Genomic DNA, 21,956 nt, shown 5'->3' with positions numbered 1-21,956 from the left:
ACCCCTCAGGCAGTTCACAACCTTTCTTTCCCTTTAATGCTTCTGTACATCTCATGTCTTTAAAGAGCGTCTGAGGAAAAAATTCTTTTTTTTCCTGTATCTCTGCTTCTATTCAGAATTCAGAGTGTTAGATTAAAGTAATAACAAAAAATGCTGTTGTTGTTGCCTTAGGGTGATGTTGCAGCCTCAACTAAATGAGGGCTCATTATCAAATTTCCTGTTTTATTATTATTAGTGTTAAAAGAATCCAAATAATGTCAATATGAATTATATGCCGATCCTAGCTAAACAAAACCTAATGAAATACAACAATTAACACTTACATATGAGTTTACCATTTCGGTGCCATAAAACAACAGCCAATTGTCTAATAACCCTCTTAAACGAGAATTACCTTCATTTTATAGGGGATAAGCAGTGTTCCTGTTCAACTGTTTATACAGTTTATACTTATGAAGAGTAATCAGTCACACACATCGAAGGCAGTTTGTTAGGAAACCTGAACCTTCAGCAATGGTCCAAGAGGCTCAAACACAACACGCTGTCAAAAATAAATCAAAATACAGTTCGTGGCTTTAGGCTCTGAATTTAACTCTCTGTTTACTGTGCCATAGGGCTGGTTAGACCCTGTTGATCTTCAGGTGACTTCCCTGTCACTAACTGCTAATGGCAGCACTTACCTGGCTGTGGAGCATCTTCCAGTGCAACAGGCAGGAAATGCCCACACAGCAGCAGCCAATCGCCAGGCGCTGCAGGAACTTGAGCCAATCAGTACCAGGTATTCCCTCTCTGCTCCGATGACTGACAGGCGCTGTGGTCACTGAGGGAGCGAGCTGGCAGAGGCTCGCGTGAGGTGGCCGGAGAGCTTCGGGCCTCTGATGGCCTCTGGCCCTGCCCAGCCCACATGGGAGCACTGACCCGCCTGACCTCCCACCACAACAACCACCACCACTGCTGCTGCCACCACCAAGGGACTGGGACGCTGTGTGAGGAACCTTTGCCCTGATCCGCCTGGCTTCTCTCCCAGGCTGTCCCATCTCCCTCACCACAGGCCAGGAGGCTTGTCATTTGTTAACATTAAATACACATCTGTGACCAGCAGTGCTTCAGTGTCTAAGCCCATTTAGTCTCCCCACTGTTGGTTCAGTCTCAGACACTTTTATATCCTGATTTAAACACTGGTTGTTTAAAGTGTTCCCAATGAAAGGCTACTGGAAAAGGACTGACTGGCAATTATAAAGTGGTTGTTTACGCTGTGCTTATTGCATTAAATTTTGACAAAATTGAGCTCATTGCAAAGTATGTTTTCAACAAAGTTCATGAACCAATACAGATTTTCTGCTTTGGGACAAAACAGATTCATGTCCAGCTGTCTCCAAGCACACACAATACAAGCTTGAATCCAGCTTTAAAGGACTGTATAGACACATGCTGTATGTAATATGATGTATTGTGAATTAATTTTATTTTTAAGGAATAGCAATTTAAAATTTATTTCAATATTTTCAGGGTTTCAGTTTGTTTTTTAAATTTTGAAGTGAACTTGCCTCCCATTCTCTTTTTTGTAATTTTCTTTACACTTCTCTCACAATTGTCTTCCCTCAGATTGTTCAACAGAAGAGAGATCTCCAACACTGAAGACTCTGGTCTAGATCTTAACAAAGTCTAACATCTCCTGGCGTAGTGTTCAATGTTCTGCACTGTTACAGTTGAGTTACATTCACAGCTTCTGTGTTTTCAGATTTGAAAAGAATGTATAAACAGATAGGTAAATAAATGTCTGTACTCCCACTTTTTTTTTGAGTTATAACACCCATGAAAAATAGGCTCATGGTGATTTAAGACTGGACACCTTCATATTTCCTGACTTCATTTCATGTCTTAATACTCTTATAAAAAATACTTTCTTTTACTTCTCTTATATGCCCTTAGGGTACAATACAGTTGATGAATCCTTCCTACCCAGTGGCCAGCGATGACAAGGGTATCCAAGCAGACAAGAACACAAGCACATGAGAGGATACTAGGACAGTTCCTTCTAAAAACCCTTTGGTTTTAAGGATTTTAGCATTGTATTACTTCCTGGAGTTGCACTGCATGCACAAGCAGAGAATGAGGGAGAGATGGAAGGAACTGTATTAACTGCTATCCCATTTCTGATGGGCACTGATCTGTTCAGAAAATTGGCTTTGTACAGTTCTGTTTGAAGTGAAGTCAGGACCACTGAGAGTTCACAGAGGCTCCAGAACAAATGAGACTGCAGTTTTGGTGCTGCAGTGAAATAGGAAGGGCATAGTCCAGGAGATCAATCACTGAATATTCTTATTCGCAGGTAAGACCTCGCAGGCATATAATTGACTACCCCTGGCTTCAAGCTTGGAGCTTGGAGCTTAGTATGGTGGAAAAGTACCTATGTACCTGTGTTGAGGTATGATGGATACATTTTACATGAGTCTATTTTGCATGAAAAAATAATATGTCCAAGAGTGACTCAATCATTTTAATGTACATTTTTGTCATATTAGAAAGTTCATAGATCTAAGCAAAGTAAGTAAGAAAGTATTGTCTGCAACTTAGCGCTAGTGTTTGACTAAATATTGTCCATCCAGCAGCTCAGGTTAAGTATTTCTTATGGTAAGTTACACTTTTGATCCAAAAGGAGCACTTATCTTTTGCACTGTTTGAAGTCATAAGTACGTAAAGCTACCAGTGATTTGTTTGATGAAAACATGTCTGTGGGGAGAATAAATAATTTGTCACATGCCTTAAAATTTTATCACATGGTTTCTGTTACTGTCTATTTGGTACATCAATACAGATATTTACATCTTGTGTCCAAGAAGGATGCAACTAATATCAGTGTTATGTTAAAAAAATAAAAATGAAAACTTGATGCGTACTAGGGAAAAGTTACCCAATCAGTTTTTATACATGCTTTTTCAACTCTTGTTAAATATTCATTTACTGAATCCTTCACACCCTGAAATACAAAGTATTGAAATATTCTTCTCACTAAATGAGTCTCATTAGGAATATGATTAATATAGGAAAAAAGTTGCAGTACATCGCAAGGTTAGCTTGATCAATTGGTAGAGCAAGCATGGTCTCCTAGCCTATTTTATAGGCTGATGATAAAGAGAGAGACATTTTTCTTCTAAAATTACACAGTATAACCTCACTGGATATCAGCCACGAGATATCAGTCATGTGGGCACTCACAAAATGCCTCATCTTAATTAGTAGTAAGGACACTAACACATATCACATCTTCACTCTGTGTTCACTTGGTTCTAACTTAAAAGTAATGCAAGTCCAAAGTCTGCAAACACCTCTTATTTCATATGTAAACAATTTGAAAGCCAAATACTTGCTTCTAGAAAGCTGGGAAAATGTGTTGTCTGCTTAAAGACTATCCGTCTCACATTCTGCATGTTTTTTTAGAAGATAAACCTTCCTTCCTGTTGAGGGAAAACTGAATACATAGCACTGTATGTCAAATAAAAGTATAATTAAAAAGACAATGCCAGGAGTGACAGCTCAGATGCTTAACCTGCTGTCAAGTTATACTTTACTATCTTAAACTGCTGTAGTTACAAAATTGCTGGAAAAACTGTATTACTTTATCTAGCAGTGAATAATGTTTGCAGTGTTTTAGTTCTCCTGTGCTCATCTATCTTTTTTTGCCTAGCACTCTGGTTAAAATAAAGCTCTCCTACCTAGTTTTCCAATGCAACTTTCCATTTTTACTAGTCTTTTATAAGGGCGTACTCTCTCAGGCAATGGATTTAAGTGATTTACACAGTGTTAGACCAAGGGGGAAGAAATGTCTGTGTCCCCAAGAGCAGCCACATTTTTAATCAAATATAGCTCATAAATCACATTTACAACTTTCAGAGCTCAATCAATAGGATACTTTATAGTCTGTAACAAAATTATCTGGAAAGAAGTAGAAGTACAAGAGGGATGTTACTGAGGGACCACACACATCTAGGCTCTGCACCCGGTCTGCCTTTAGGGATTAAACTGCCAATTTTAACAATGAGTGATCTGTCCCGGAACTCTAATGCATTTATAAGCAACGCATAGATGGCTGATAATGAAGCATTCTAGGAGGCCATAATCAATAGTACCGAAGCACAGCAAGTTTCCTGTTCCACTTTACCCTAGTTTGGGGACAATTATTACTACTTTTCTCATTAAACTTTAGTTAAAGACTTTCATTCTCATGGGCAGAAGTTTTCAGGGCTTTGCTAACTCTGCGCTATTAAATCTCTCTGAAGCTCTCTCCAAGTAAATCACAGAATACCGGGGATTTCTCAGTGCTAATTCAGTTACATGTCTTTCTTAAGTTCAATTTGCATATTTAATATAGCAAATTCTTCATCAAGTGTTTAATTTGTATACATAACCGTCTCCTGTAAAATGTAGCAAAAATTGCTTTGTTACGTAATGCATAGAAGTTGCTGTTTGTACAGTGCTTCATCTAGGACTGACATACATAATACCAAGCCTATAAATTACTGCTAAAATGCCTGCATAACTTCAATTATATATTAGATAACTTTCTCACAATTTCTGGAGTATGCAATAGAAAATGGGAACTTAATTACCTCACATTAGGTACTTCTTCAAAATGTGTTGCCTAGTTGTATATTCCACTAGTGACACAAATGCATTGTGTGTATTTGTTGTGGCTTGGGCCAGAGTGGCCACTGAAACGAATGACAGATGCTCTCTGACTTCTCTCCCTGGAGAGAAGGGAGAGTATCTCCCTTCTGGAGAGAAGGAAGAGAGAGAGACTTATGAGTTGAGAAAAAACTAAACTACTTTAATGAAATATTAATAAAATAATAAAAAAGAAATAATTATATATATACAATATATACAAAACCCTAGCTCCCAGGGTTATATACAGAAACCATACAGCTCCCAGGATGATGGTCACATCACCAGCAGGCCCTGGGAGAGCCACAGACTGGACTCAGTGATGGACAGGAACTGGATTCTGGATCTGGATTTGGGAATGCATGGATCAGGATCAAAGGCAGATGAACAGAGTCCTCCTTGGACTCCAGACATTGAAGAAAGAGAAGCTGACGCTTTGTCCCTCAGCTTTTATACTGAGTATGAGACAGATGGGATGGAATACTCTGTTGGTCAGTTTTGGGTCACCTGTCCTGTGTGTTCCTCCCTGCAGCTGAGACCCCTCTATGCTTTTCTGCTTCCGACCCTCCAATGGGGCAAATAACAAAGTTATCTGGCCTTGGGTGTTACAGCAATAAGTATAAGCAAGAGCCTCTCTGCATACCATTCCTTGGTAAAAATTAGAAACAATCAGGTCTTATCACTCTGGGAGCGAACAGTGCCTGGACAATATACTGTTAATTTCAGAGAGTACAGTAAGTTAGAAGAGGCTTAACTGCAAAGTAAAATTTCTGAACCAAAAATTGGTCCTGTTTTACCTCAAACCAGAACAGTACTTTGTGTCAAAGATTTATTTGAACTTTTTTTCCCTGCCAAAGGCATCATGAGAGTTCTTATACTCTGTGCTAAGAGCACAAATAACAAAAAGTATTGTCTCAACCTCTTGAAGATCTCATGACAGCAGCTTTCATGAAATTATAAACAGATGCCTGCAGCTGTTGTATCAATATTCAAATCGCACACATACTCCAGTGATACCAGGGAGTGCTGGCTAAGTGACTTCTAAGTGATAGACTACTCAACAGCAAGTTTTCATTGAGATGAAAATCATCTTAACAGACTGAGTTCAGACAGCTTTGCCTTTCATTCCTTTTTAAGACATCTGCAGAAAGTATTGACAAAGATCTGGATGATTTCAGGTTTTGAAGACACAAGACTGGAACACACTAAACACTGAAGATGTGAGAGCTGTTACCAGCTCTTACATCATACAAAGGATAAGAATTAGGAAATAGTACAGATACATAAAGATTTTGCATTAAAATGTATTTCCATTATTACTTTCAGCAACTTTGACAGAAATTGCTTGTAAAGACAGAAAACAAGGAAAGTGCCATCACAGCTCAGAAGTCTATTCTCTTGCCAAACTGCAAGTGACTTTTAATAATATGTCTATTAGGGATCATGTTGCCACTGATTTAAGACAGCTCCACAGGCTAAAAATGTTCAATTAAGGTCTGAGATGTGACTGGGTCTTTAATTGGTTTAAACACGTATTCTTTTTAATCAAAACCTTGAATAATTTTGCTTTAAAGGAGGATGGGAGAAAGTTGTTTGACACAAAAAGTAAAGTTGATAGCAGCCAAATAATCTTTGATCAAATTTAATGCCAAATTGCTCTATTTCAGTTTTAATAAACTCTCTAAGATGAAAGGTACCAAGTTCCCATTGGTATCAGAAACCTCCTGGGATATCTCCAGCAGTAATATGAAAAGTATGCCTTACACTGCAGGTCCTATGGCTTTCTGATGAAGACAAGTGAATCTGTTTGTGAAGTCTGTAAAAGATTTTTAATTTATAGAACTTCTTTGTTTTGTGACTAGAGATTCAGGTGGCATAGTAAGATACTGGGGAGGGGAGCTGAAAGGATTTGAAATCTAAAAACCAACTGTTTGAATCCTGCTTGACGTTCATATTTTAGGAACTAATCAAAACCTGAATATACACACACTTAAAGCTAAGTCCAAGTTTTTAAGAGATATTTTGATGTCCCCTTTTGATTTCCCACATATGGTATGAGGAGAGTACGTCTGCTAAGGTTTTCTGTTGTGGTGTTCTGCAGACCTGACGGGTGAGTCATGGCAAATATGATGCGGTGTAGGGTGCTCAGCTTCCCGACAAAACCTATTCTTGTAGATAGAGAATATGAAATCTAATAAAATTGCCATATTTATCTATTTTCTATCATTATCAGTATCTTCTGATATATAGCCATATATGAAAACGGTGGCAATAAATCTTTCTGGTATTCCAGGGACAGCATTTGGATGGACATACAGGGAGGCCTGTCTGCATGATCTTGTGCAGAAAAATAGCTACTAATTCAATTTCTATACAAAGTTGGCAGGGCATGAATGAGATCTGGTCTAAAAGGCATGATGCTGCACTAACGTACACAGATGGTAGTAATTTTCCCAAATGTGTGAATTCCCATGCTAATAAAATCACATTATTTATGATTTCTTCACACGGTGCTTCAAGATCAGTGATTTCTCAGATGAAGTTACAGTATGACCATCTGTCACTGATCATGCGGACATGCATAGAGTAGCGCAATCAAAGAGCATCTGGTCAAAATATAATTCAAAAGGCCAATAATGGGAGCATTATCTGGAATATGACATGATAAAAGTTATCATATCATGAAACAGCTATATATTCTTGCAAGGCAAGTAACGCTTATACTGTGGGGCCTGGATTTTCTTCCAATTGCAAGATCCTGAAATCTGTACCAAACCAGATAAACTATGAACTTAGATTTTTCTCACGAGGAAATCACATATCAGAGCTACTATAGGTTTCTTAACGTGCTCAGTATCCGATTTATAAGAAGATGTTTTCTCTCATATCAGCCAATCACTAAGAAAAGTTGCACCAAGATAAATTTTTAATTATATATGCAACTGATTCCATTAAAACTGAAGAAAATTGCCTTTATGTAATTACTAGACTGATGGGCATATTTTTTATTAATAACAAATAGGGTTTTTTTGCCAAGAATGAATTACAAATACTTGATGTACATTGATAATAATAATGATATACAGAAACAGATATTTTAAAATTGGTCCGTGCAAATGAATCCTCAAGATTCTTTTTGCACATTAATATATTGAGTTTTCAAATCCAAGCAAAGTTAAGCTTTCGTCCGAGGAAAAAAAAAAATTCTTCTGGGATAAGAAAGAAGAAAAAAAAACACTGATAATGTACACATGCCTGTTTCAGAGAAACAAAAATAAAGGTTTGTGTTCTGTGAAAATGTGTGATGAATAGGGTCCTTGAAAACACACGGAGTATCTGTGGTTGGTCTTAAACTGCTGGGCAGTGGATTTAAAACTGCTGATCAGAAATACCTGCATCCACAATATAACTTCCAAGCATTCTCATGAGAATGAATTTGTCTTTTCTGACTGCCCTGTACTGAGATAACAACAGTTGGTTCTGTCTGTGAAAACACATTCTGGGGGAGCTGCTGGTCCTTGGCAGAAAAAAATGTTTCAGAACTTACTTTTGTGGGACATGATGGCTATCAGATATTAAGTATTTCATTTGTGAAACCTGACAGATTACAGTAGCTACTCATTCATTGAGCCTCATGTCATTTAAAATACTGTATTAGTTTTCAAAGGTAGCTGATCTGAATTCTCAGACAACCCATGATTAGAAAAGGACGTAAATAAGGACTTTTCCCTGGAAATCTTAAAAAACATCTACATAAAGAATGAATTATCGCTTGGCAAGCAGAATCACATCATAGTGATCCCACAAAGACTACCGAGTTGCAGCGAGGGAACAGAAGTCCAAGGTCATGCCAGAGCAGTTAGTTCCTGCTCTGGCGGGGGGGTTGGACTAAATGATCTCCAGAGGTCCCTTCCAACCCTGACCACTCTGTGATTCCGTCATACGGGGAGTCTGAGGCTAATTCAAGAAGAGAGCTCAGGAGAGCTTGATTTCTAGTCTCCTATGGTATTTCATAGTAACAGTTTCTCTCTCAAGCACTGAACTTGTCAGACTAAAATAGAAAAAAAAAAAAATCAGTAACTGGAAAATCAGTTTCTTGCAGGGCATCCATGGAGCCGCTTCTAGTGTCCTGAAGTACTCCCCCTAAGCTACTCCCAGGAATAGGCTTTTGCTCTACTAAATTATTGTAGGTTTACTTGGGGGTGGAGGTGGGGATGCTCTTTTCACTTCCTTATCCGACTGTTCTTTCATTCCTCAAATACACTCTGTGTTGACTGAGAAACAGTCACATTGTTTGATTTGTGACAGTCTATTTTACTTTTCTTTCACTATATTGGGCTTTGTTATTTTTTCCCTTACACTGAACATTGTCTATGCAAGTACCTCTTGTACCGTTACCATGAAATAACTCAATAGTTGACTCCAGGAAACTAATTCTGCAAAGCTACGTGACATTATATTTCTCCAAAACATATTTCTTTCAAATCAAACTCTCTGGAAACTAATCTCTATGCTCCATTTTGGTGAGAGTCTTTTTCTTTGTTACCTTTAATTCAGCTTTATAATCCACTATGTATAGCTAAAGAAAACCATTTCTGTGGTCTCACTAGAGCGATTCAGGCCATCTCAGAATATATGTATTATTCTTCCTCCCTAAATCCTTTTCCCCTTTCCTTTATTCTTATTGTAGATCTGATGTGACATGTGCAGAGCACCAAGCTAAGCTGGGTGGTGGATTCTGTTCTCTGCTGTATCATATATATGATGGTTCAGTGGTCACAAAAGCAATGAAAATAAGCAGCAAGCTACTGAAGATTTTGAGAGAAGGGCTTATGGAACCATCAGAAAAAGACAAAATAAAGGCCATAGGTTTTGTGGTCAAAGATAGGACCACTAAAGCAAAGTAATTACTAACATCAAATTGTAATGCAAGTATTTGGATACACTTTCTGAAAGTCTGGCTGACAGCAGTGAAGTTATTCAGCTTTTTATTCAAATTGTCCAATAATTTCCTAACATTGTCTCTTTAGGTGACCATTATGTTAACAAAATTTCAACCCAAAATTTTAATGAAATTTTTTATTTTACCTTCACCACGTTCTATTGAATTTGAAGTTCCCAATGGCTGCTAACTCAATCGAGCCTCATGGTCTTTATGATATTATATTGGCTTTTGAAAGCAGCTGATCTGAATGATCAGACATTCCAGGATTAGACAAGGAACTAAAGAAGGATCTCACAACACTACATAGTGAAGAATAGATTGGAAAACTTACTGGTTTTATTCTACGTATGGTGTTGTCCAAAGACATTAAGGGCAAAAGAAACAGTATTAATATTTTCAAACACTGTAAGGATATTGGAAGGTTAATCTTTTCTCAGTTTTTCTTTCATCTGAGTTATTCTTCTGGGTAGTTGCTCAGGTATGCTGCTATACCTTCAGCTTACTACAAAGTTTTCCATTTTTTCACAGAATAAAAAATTTGAATTACAGTGCTGACAATATAAATGGAAGCAAAAAAGACAAAGGTACCCCCCCCAAAAAAAAAAACAAAAAAAAAGAAAAAGAAGATACTTCATAGCTCTGTCTTTATTCAGTGATGACAATAGTGAAATATTAATACTATTTATGAAAAAAAAGAATTAAGTTGGCTTTGGTTGGACTAAATATGACTGGTTTTAGAATTGCACCCAGATTTCTACCAAGACACAACTGAATTCAGATTTTGTTTAGTAAGCATTATCTCATTTTCAAAGTTATTGTCATCATCATTTATAAATAACCAGAAAGCACACTAAGTGTGTGCAGACAGTACATAAAAGCAATGGGAAAACCAAGGGAGTATTTTATATTTTTTCCACCAAGCATTTAGCAAAAATATCAGTATTAAAGAACCTCACTTTAACTTTGTGTCTCACCCACATTCTCTATTAAATGGGATACGGTACGCAACAGTACTACTGACCTGACCTTCCCACCACAGGAGCCACCACATCTGCTTTTAGTCACAACCACCGTGAACGCCTTTACCACAGAACGTGTGGTAAAGGCCATGGTAAAGGGGTCCTGCTGACCCCTCTGAAATGAGCAGATTAGCGCAAAGGCTCTTCCAGGTGAGTAAGCTGAGCAACTGCTACGTGGCTCAGACTGCCTCACAGAGAGGTATTGTAGCTGAAACACAACATACTCGCACATGCTTTGCTGTATCTGTAAAGCTGTCTTAGATTAAACTGGTTTGGACTGGAAATCCAAAATGTTTTCCACATAACTGGACTATGAAGAGAGAAATGGGAGTTGGCAGGCACAAGGCACCTTCCATCTGGGCAAGGATTGAAAACCCTCAGACCAAGCCTCCCTTCTTTTTGGCAGACTATCATGCATGTGAGAGTGACAATAAATTGTTGAATACAAGGAGATGGTAAAAATTTATACTGTGGCTCATAAAAAAACCAGAGATGCAGAGTCAGTCCTTTTCTGTTCTGTTCTGTTCACTGCACTGGGTGCGTTTGGCAACTCACAAAGGGCTGTAACTAACAGCTACCAAAAAAAGGAGGAGAATAAACAAATGGAAAAGGGTGACAGCAAAAGAGATAAAACTATTATGAAATTGAGATGTGGTATTTCTATATGCTTTTTGTGTATTACACACATATACGTAATAGCATATAACCAGTTTATTTGGGGGAACAAAGCTGGAAAAGAAATAAGGACATAATATCAATATTGCATGGTCTGTAACATAACATTAAAAAAGAAAAGAAAAAACAGAGTTGGTCAGGTTCAGTAAGAAGCATTACTGTTATTAGCAAAGACACTACTTTTCCATAGATGCCTTCAGCATTTTTCTCCCTCACCCTTTGTTTTTTTTCTTTTTTTTGTAGACAGACACTGTCTGATTATGTCCTCTCTTAAAGACTCATGAATCAAATGTTAAGGGGGAAGGAGTTGTTTGTTTTTTTTTACGAGAGAGCACCTTTTAAAACAGAGAATGAAAATAGCCATCTTATGAGCAAAAAATCATAGCATAGATAAATGAAGACATTGCCAAAACTTATAAAAATTGTAATGTCATGCATAATGACTAAGCCTTATTGATTATTACGAATAAGCCTCCCCACTACTCATTGAGTTAGAGTCCTATATACTTTTTGGCAGGTTGCTTATGAGAAAAATAAAATACAGCAATAAAATAGTACGGTATTAATCTACTGCTTCTGAAACTGTAACAACTCAGCAGGATTTCAGTGTACCACTACTGGAGCCAGAAGAAAGAACGAAGAACATCTCTGTTCTGGAAATGCAGAAAATATGATGTATTTTCAGAGGTAACAGAAAATGCAGAGAAATGCAGGGGTGGGTAAGGTCCCTGCTGAAATCTCATTTTAACAACAACAAAGTAGTAGACTACCTCTGCACTGAGATAAGATGACAACACCACAAGCTGAATGTGTTTGCGGCAAATGTCAAGTGCAAAATATTTATTTCCTTCCCCAAATAGTTACGAGTTTTTATTAGCATTTTCTGTGTCTGAGTTTTTATTTCTTTATTCTTGTAAGATACCTTCAGCTGGATTAAGTATTATGCCAATGAATACTTTTCTTTATAATTCCTCATTTCATTTTTATTTTGCTTTTCTAGGCTAGTAGTCCAAGAATATTTTCAGTGTTGAGCTGCCCTGTCACACAACCTTAGAAATTTGTCCTGCCTGCCCTTAAGAGACACACTGCTAGTTTCTTTATCCTGTTCCCTGTTCCTTTCCTTAAATATCGTCAACTTTTTAGCATAGCTGACAGGGACCAAAGGCTTAATCACCTTGTTAATGTACCTAAATCCCTGTGAAACTACCTCTTTGTTGTTTTACAAACAAAAAAAGCAAGGGTGATGATTGCATCAAACACATTTTGAGGCAATATTTTGGATCACAATGTTCTGTTTTGGTAAAATTTATTGTTATTGTTCCTTTTAAATCTTTTGCTTCCCCAGCATTTTGGGATAAATTTCAGACCCTCAAGCATCAGCATGTGGATTATTCATGGAAATATTCAGGTTTTAAATCTGGGCTGACATTCTTCCCTTTATTCTCAACTGCACCCAGTCTGCTCTCCAGAAATGTCAAAAATGGGAGACTGATTCTGATCATCTAGAACTGAATTTCACCTTATCATTTCCTGTCTTGGGTCTGTCTGGATTCATCTTCAAAAGAAGAGATTTATGCAGTCTGCTGGATTTCAAAAAGCAATGATTGAAATGTCCCTTCATACTCAAATTTTTTTAATGCATGGAAATCCTTGATTTTCTGCACCTTTTCTATGCATTAATATTTTTATGAGTGATTTAAAATACTTTTGTATTTTAGAGCAGAATTAACATAATAGGAATTCCTATAAAACTCCTATATAAGAATCTCCAGGAGCAGAGAGGGTTACACATTGCTTCTACTATGCTCTTAACAAGACGTTTAATGAAGTACACATGTATTTAGTAGGAATATTCACATTTTGTGGGTTGGTTTTTTTTTTTTTTTTGGCTATTAAAATAACAACTCCATAAGTTAAACCTAAGAAAAACCTGCAGTGATAAACGTTTTTCGTTTTGCAACCGTGCTGCAAAAAGACCCCAGTAGCACACGCTCTGTTATATGAGAAAATGTATGTGAAGAGACAGGTGTCCAAAAGGACTAGGTTCCTGCTATTAAAATCCAAAAGAAACTTTAAATACTGTACTTTGCCACATCATACATATTTTATTCATACAAATTTTTGGTTGATTCATTCTTTTTATTTTGCTGAAGTTGACCCGTTGCTGAAACAGATTTTTCATATGAATAAAATAAACAGTCACTACAACTATGATTATTTCCGTAAGATCGTATTAAGAATAATGCCATGTGTTGGAAAAAAAAATAAAAATTGGAAGTCATATGAATGTGTAGTTTTACACTATGATTGGTAGAGGCTAATTGGATGCTTGCCTTTATTTTCTTGGTTTTATTTCACATGTGTGCATATTTTCCATTGCATTCAATATGCAAGAGGTTTTTTATTATTTATTTATAATACAGTGGTTTTGTTTTGCCTTTTAGAGAGCTAAAGAATTCATTAAGGAAAATTCTTGATACAGGGCAACACTATTAACGTAGGATTATTTTTTTTATTTATGCCATTTCCTGTCTTAAATATGAATCTAACAGAAAGGAGGAATCTGACAGTAATTTGAATTTCTGTTCAGGCAATCCCTTAACTCTTTGCTCTGTTTGATGATGCATTCAGTATTTTCACTAATTCCACTGAAACACAGGGAAACTCTTCGTGCTCCCAAGCTTTCAAATCTGCCATACATTCTGCACAGAACTGATCTACGTGCATGTAAAATGTAAGTATACAAGTATATTGTGCTACTAAGAAATTCACCTTTCGAATCCTGAATTTCCTGGGTAGCTAAAATAGCTAAACAGCTACAATATTTTTGCTGTATAATTACTTGCATATTTTATCTTCACAAAGTGTTATTACAAAAACAAGTAAAGAAAGTCCAATGATGGAAAGAAAAACTAGCTTTTTATATTATATAAGAGAAGCTGACTTCTTTTCCTCAAAGGGAGATTTGCTCTCCTGATGAACCTCAAAACAGTGACTTCCAAACATTTATATCCTAAGTTTTCCTCCCCTTTAAACAACAATAGTTTGAGATTTTATGGCAACACAAGTGCCATTGTTCCATGAAGATGCATGAAAAGGAACGTGCTGGGCACTCTTAATTAGAAATAACGTGGGGTTTCATGCTTAAGTCACAGTTTTATGCTTGCACCAGGAAACAGCAAAGCCATTTTCTCAGTAACCAGATGATGTAAGTAGCCAGTGTCCTCCCAAAAGGAGTACTCGCTTTCGGAGGTGACATGAAAAGATCTGCCACTTGGCATGTCCCTGAGCAGGATGCTTTAGTGAGGTTCCTAGAGAACCCTGATGTTCGCTTCACATTCTCGACTAGCTGAAGTTCCTGAGACTGGTCTGGGAGTGGACCAGCAGCCACACACCTTTGTAACCAGGGGTGAAAGAGCCTCTCTATTTTTAGGACAAGAGGTAATGGGCACAAACTTGAACGTAGGAAGTTCCATCTAAACATGAGGAGGAACTTTACTTTGAGGGTAGCAGAGCACTAGAACAGGCTGCCCACGGAGGTTATGGACTCTCCGACTCTGGAGACATTCAAAACCCACCTGGACACCATCCTGTGCAACCTGCTGTAAGTGACCATGTTCTGGCAAAGGGGTTGGACTAGATGATCTCCAGAGGTCTCTTCGAACCCCTACCATTCTGTGATTCTGTGATTCTGTAATCGCAGCATTCTTGAAATCAAAATATCAAAGTAGCACAATATACCATTATCCTAACTCTGTAACTCACGTGATTTCATTGGTAAAAAGCCTAACTAACTACTGTTTATTCTGTGCTATAAAAGCAAACCCAGTGTTCTATGTGTCTTTCTTACAGGCTACGTAATAAAACTCAAAGACATTATTTAATACCTCATCTGCTTTATTACATGGCATTTCCTGTGGAAGAACACAAATGAGTCAAGCTCAGAAAATAAGCATTGCCATACTGCCTGGGGAGACACATAACATTTCTGCAGATGACTTGATTATCAGCAAATTAGCACCAACAGAACAAATGGCATCAATTCAGGTATTACTGAACGAAGGTGTTTCCAGAGAATGCCATAAATGGAGAAGGAAGAAAAACAGCAAGTATTTGTCACCTATGCAACAGTGGTTATCTTTTAATGAAAAATGACTCGAAGGAGCTGGGAGATTAGCAGCTGAATACATTACAATCTTTAGAAACAATCAATTTTTATACGAACATTTTCAAGCGGAAAATGTAGGGAAGAAACCTTGTTCCCTACAAATTCTAAACTTGTCATTATTTAAATTTCTGTTATCTGTTCTTGTCGAAATAGTGTTTGTTAAAAATTGTTCCAATTCTCCTAAAGAGTACAATGATGAGAAAACTTTCATCCACATTAAAGAAATAGTGATTCAGATGCCTAATGCTATTAACGCCAAAATTTCACAGGTCTGATCTATATGAGGAGACAAAGATGTTTCTACTGCTTTTGTCAATTGTTTTTTTCCCAGAAATAAAAGGATAATTTCTTAAAAAGTGCTTATCCATGCAAACCTTTATAACAAAATGCTACAGCTATCTCATTTTAATAACACCTAAATGAAAAAATAAATCTTTAAACAATGCTTAAAAACAATATGTAATTATTTTAAATGGCTCACGACTGGATGTGAATGGATGTCAGTACAAAACAGAGAATGTACTAGCAAATTGACAACTATTTAAAATGTTTCTATCACTATTAACTGTTTTCACAGAAATCTTTCATAGCAACTAATGCACAAAAGATTCCATAATGTTCTTTCCCAGAACAGACTTCTGAAATGTATTTCAACTCTCTGTTGAGTAAGAAAACCCTATAGCTCTATAGTATACCCTATAACAACAGCCCTTATAGCTGTTCTGAAGATCGTGTTTTGGGGGGAAGTGGCAGTGCAATGGTAAATAGCTTTACACAGACTGGAACACCAGTTGCTAGAGTTGGTTGGTGCTTTGAAGAGCTCTTTCCCCTACTCGACTTGCTCACTCTTTCTCATTATCTTCTCTCTAGGTATAACTAAGGTGTATCTTAGACTGTCATTTAATCACATTTTTAATCTATTCTTAATAATCATAGAAAACTGCCACATTCCGTTATGATTTCATGAAATCCCCCAGAAGGATTTGAGTTGTAGATTGTTTTTAACAGTTACATAAATGACCTACCTAGGAACATAATGGATGGGTCCTAATTCAGGATCTGATGTAGCAGAATACTTGTGTGCTTAACATTAAGTACATCAATCACACAGATTTCTTACACTCTTACAGTTGAATACATGTAAAGGTTACACACTCCACTGCATCTGGGACATAATTTACAAATTAAAGCTCAGGTACACTGACACTTGCTTTTGAGGTGGTAAAATTCTACAAAACTGTTCTGGAGGAAGAGTTGAAAATTGCTTCACCGCTTCCTTGGAAACCCAGCTGCTGTTCCTTCAAAATCCTTCAATTTCAAAAACACTTCAGCAAATTAACACACAATAAAATAAAAACCTGATACATAGTAAATGATAAACCAAGATGGCATTGGATTGGAGATATTTTAGACATCTTCAAAAACTTCTCCATAATATTGTGAACTAAGAAGGAAAAAAAGTAGGGACCATATGCTGAGTCCGGGTGACTGTGCAGCTAATGTGATTACTCACAGACGTAGGCTATTATGAAGTGTTAACAAGTTACCACTTCACAAAGTTTTTCCAGTCTTATATCAAACTGCAAGATTATATCCATGAGTGAAAGTGCAGAGAAGAACATTAAAGTTAATTTAGATAATTCCTTTTCGCATTGCTCACCAAAATACTGCTTCTGTTGAATTTTATTGTAGCACATAAACTGTATAGGAATGGCTAGCTATTTCCTACAGACAACTCTAAAATTGCTATGATGGCAAACAGTGTATCAAAGCCAATATAAAACATTATTTAACTTCTGACTAAATCTCTGTGTGTTCTTAAATAGACTAATGTTTTCTTAATTTTTAAAGTCATCCTCTAAAAAAAATTCTAAATCTGAAGGGAAAACTTACTACTTTTTTCAAATCTAGCCCAAAAGCTAGAGTCTCTGTTTACTTTGTGGGAAATCAATAAGTATCTCATGAGTTTAGACATCGGCTGTGGTTTATGACATCAAATTAATTACTGAAGTTTGTATGTATCTCTAAACACATTATTTTTTTCTGCTCACAGAGTCCTAAAAGGTTATGAATCATCTTGAGGGAGGGCAAAATGGGAACACTTGAATTTTGGAAAAACAGAGGATATGGGGTAACAGTATCCTGTTTTTCTTTCTGGGTACATGAAACTGAGACTTAAATGTGAAGATGAATGCATGGTTACCCTTCCTCACCCACACCTCTTTATATGATTCCCAGGTCGTCATCCTTCTTTTTGATGGAAATCGTCACAGACTTGTTTTATATCATACAAACACAGATTAAGCATTATTAAGGTGATAAGTAGATCTATGAGACATGAGATTGTATGCTTCTAAATATGGCTGAAATCACAGAAATTGGATTAATTAAATTTCTTTTCAAAACCAAATACATAAATACAAAAAAAAATTTGTCCTAGATGAATGATACTAGTCAATGACTGAAGTTAGAAATGTTAAGTTAGGAACAATATCTAGAAAAGCTGCGAGTAAAAGAAACTGCTAATGTTGGGGGTGATATTATCAAGCATTTCTCAACAAATCAGGATTTCAACAAGTGTATCTCAGGAAACAAATGTAGCAAAATCTCCAGGTGGGACTGTTGCAAGATAAATGCGTGTAACACCCTCCCATTTTACTCTTGGTTTTGCAAATTTGTCAAAGGAGTTGACCTTTAAGTAATGTAGAGAATATACACAGGCAACATAGCAAACTAACTGGGTTTCCTGTTTTTAACACGACTTTTAAATATTCTTTTTATTGAACAATTTATAAAACTTTTACAGAATACTAAAAATTTTGGAGACTTTAAAAATGTTAATCTTATAATTAACAGTCAGGGACATGCTTTCTTTGCACATGCAAGACAGTGATATTATAAACCTATCGCTATGAACTTTACGGTAATAGACAACCATCTGCCATCACGCTAAAGCAGAAGCATTACATTTTTTTCACTCACATTTTCACAATGGAGCAGATAATAATAACAGCTTAGCTAATAAAGAATTGTTTTGTGGAGGAAAGTCAATAAGCTTATTTACTCAGAAAGGAAAAGTAAAAAAGGTGGCTCAGAGTACATGATCTACCCTTCACCATATTCTACACAATCCTTTCTTTCTGTTGTTTGACCTAGCACTCACCTAGCTCAGTAATAAAGATTAAATTTACACTGGCAGCAAATTTTCTATGCGGCATTTAAGGTTAGAGTTTTTAAAATAAAGCATGTAACAATTTCTCATTTCCGGATAACTTTGGTAATTTGTAGTAAAAAGAAAAAAAGGAAATACTGAAAGCAGTATTAAAGGGAATGAATGCTTCAGATGTTTGCACATATATGCTTTAGACTAAATCTTCACTTTGTGTATTTTGGCATATATCAGTGTTGATATATTCAGTTTGACTTCAGCAAATACACTCGTTCATATCCATAATTTTCTGTTTCTGTAGAAAAATGGAGATAGATTTCCCTTTTTCAAAACTGTCATTTAAGGACAGTTCAGATTTCAGAGGTATCTGATTGTTTAGAGTAAATACACTATGTATTTAAATAAACTGGCTTGGCCCTAATATATCCATTATGACACTTATGACTTGAACATATTTCTCCTAAGGGCAGAACAAGCTGCTGGAGTTTATTAGTTAAGAAGCAATCTAATAGCAAAATGCAATATTGCATATAATAAGATGCTATCAAGTTGAACCACACAACTGAGATAATGACATTCATTTGCTTTCACTCTAGAAGATGGTCTTACATGTTGTCAGAAATATACACCAAGAAACTAAGTGGTGTCTCTTAACCTAAATATGAAATAAACAAATGCACACACACATTCTAATGAAGCCAAAATATCTACGCAGGGTTTGTATATAAGACCTTGTGGTATGCCATGTTGACTGTTACTATGCCAGTTGAGCATATGATATATTTTCTTGCTGAAATTTAGTTAAGTGTAGGTACAGTACAAGGTAGATCACTAAGAAGATTAATAAGCATATATTAATGAAATGTACAGGTACACGTTACAGTATGTTTAAAAAAGATCACAGCTAAGGACTCAAGAAACAATTCCCTGACTGGAACAAAGGACTGCACACATGATAACTTACTTTCTCCTTTGCAAGTAAATAATCATAAAACGATTACAGATGCCCTTATCTCCTGTAATTATGAGTTCTCTCCAAACTTCTTGAAGAACTGGTCCCTGACTATCAAAGCTTTATAATGATAGTTCAGTTGGGCAATTTCTGGTCTTACTACACTAAATTATCAGTCTTGTTGAAACTTTAGGATTAAATAAAAGCACATTATATTTCAGTTACTTTTCAGCCAGTAAATACACGATACACCAAATTTGATCCTGACTTATAAAAACAGGCAATGTGATAGCACTTGCCCTGGGTTGTAGCTGCCCCAGTGAGCTGCCGATGCGCCTGACACATATGCCAGCCCTGGCTGACCTGGGAGTGCTAAGGACGGAGGGGGCTGTTCCCTGTATTGATGGTGAGGTTGTAGAGGGTAAAAACAGAGCTCTGTGAAAAGATGAACTCTTTAATTCGTCCTCTTCACACAAAGGGAAAAAAAAGAAGAGAAATGTTCTTCCTCCAGTGCCAGAACTATTAAAAGACATCCTACGCAGAAAAATGGATTGCTGTTAAAATCTCGTCATAAAGCATGCCTGCAAGCTTCAGAAAAGCAAATGGCATCTCTTCCAATTTTAGAAAAAAAAGAAAAGATATCTCATGGAAACTAGATATTCAACCATTAAAGGATGATATGATTATACAGCTGAGATTATATTCTCAAAAGGAGCTACCTATTTCAGGGTCTTTTTTTAAAGCTTGTATTCTGATTTTATTGAATCGAATAGTTACGAGTGTGTAAAGTAGGATGCTTCAGTCCTAATCATCAGAGATTTGGTTACAACTGCAACTTAGTGTACTTTTTAGGTAGTCATAATTCAGTCATATTTTTACCCATGAGTTTGGAAACAAAGTCACAGAAAGAGAGAGAAGGGGACCCTTTCATTTACACAGGTAAGATAACATGTGGAATACCCTTGGAAATGTAGTTAGAAGACAGTCAACGGATCCCATTGTATGAACTCAGCAGGCCTGTACTGGTTAAGCTTCAAAGGAGAAAATGGCGTAGGGTGATGTATTTTTGAATGAGCAAATCAAAAATAGCTGTTTCAATCAATGAACCAGAAGGCACTTCTGCCAAAGTCTGTGGCACAGGGAGGTAAGTACAAACCATACAAGAGTCCTGGAGACTGACAGATTAACTGGAAGGTAAGACTAGGTCAGAAGAAGACAGCAATCAGAGACTGGTAGAAGGCACCAGTGGAGTCCAGACAAGGTGTCACCCAACAGAGTGGTTATGCATATACACTGATATGGCCTGCTACCGCAGGATGTCTGTCAAACTCCTGCTTAAATTCAACGTTGTTTACTCCTGGCATAACCCTCGAAAAAAAGCCAAAACCTGTTCCCATCCAAAACACTGCAGATGATGGTGATACAAAGGATGCCAAACAAACAACTGCATTCTTTGGAAAACAGAAGTGAATTCCAGCATATAAAATGTATGTAAATAAATAAAAAAACTTTATTGAAATATTGGAAATACTTACTTGAAACACCTGAATGGTAACTAAATCTGTTATCTTTGAAGGAAAGCCACTTTTTTGGTTCCACTATTTTACGGATTGTAGTGCAGTTTGCACAGCTGCTATGTATTGAAAGCATAGTAATCTCAGATGCACAGAAGATATTCACAGAATTCAGTTTTAACACTGGCAATGTGAAAATATATGATTTAATTTATTATAAACTTGGGAAACACTGAAAGGTAAAATATTCTCTGATATCTCAGCAACACACAACAATTTTTCTTATGGAGCTCACAGTCACTGATTGCTTTCACATATAGTGAGTGTAATGACCTACTTTCAGACAGTAATACAAGGTGATGTTAGCTCAGATGTACTGGCAGTCTGGCAAAGACATTTTTAACTCTAGTTGCCTGTATTTCATACCATGGGAAATTCATTAGGAGGATGTTACAGTTATATAACCATAATCTAGACGATTTTTTTGTTCTTTTCCTGTATACTGGTAATGCCCTTTAATACTATGAGAATTACCTACTGCCATTTATAACCCACTGTACCTTAAAAGCTAAAACAGTTTCTGAACCCACTATAAAATCTGTCATAAAAAAGAACTTTCTGAAAAGCAGTAATGCAAAATAATTACAATTACAAAACAGAAACCCTAGCAGTTATTGATCAGTTTCTCTTTGATTCTTTTCACAAAGAAACCAAAATTGTTCAAGGAATTATTTTTTTGTTCAAATTATGTTCATTTGACTAATTTGTGCATTACAAGCAACAGTAATACAATAGGAGTATAAATGAGCCACAGTGTGAAAAAAGCCTTTTTCAACAAAGGACCAGGCA

This window comes from Charadrius vociferus, unplaced genomic scaffold (assembly GCF_000708025.1).
Source record: "Charadrius vociferus isolate BGI_N301 unplaced genomic scaffold, ASM70802v2 scaffold155, whole genome shotgun sequence".
Classification (NCBI taxonomy): domain Eukaryota; kingdom Metazoa; phylum Chordata; class Aves; order Charadriiformes; family Charadriidae; genus Charadrius; species Charadrius vociferus.
The sequence above is the reverse complement of the archived record's forward strand: the minus strand, read 5'-3'. Positions refer to the sequence as shown.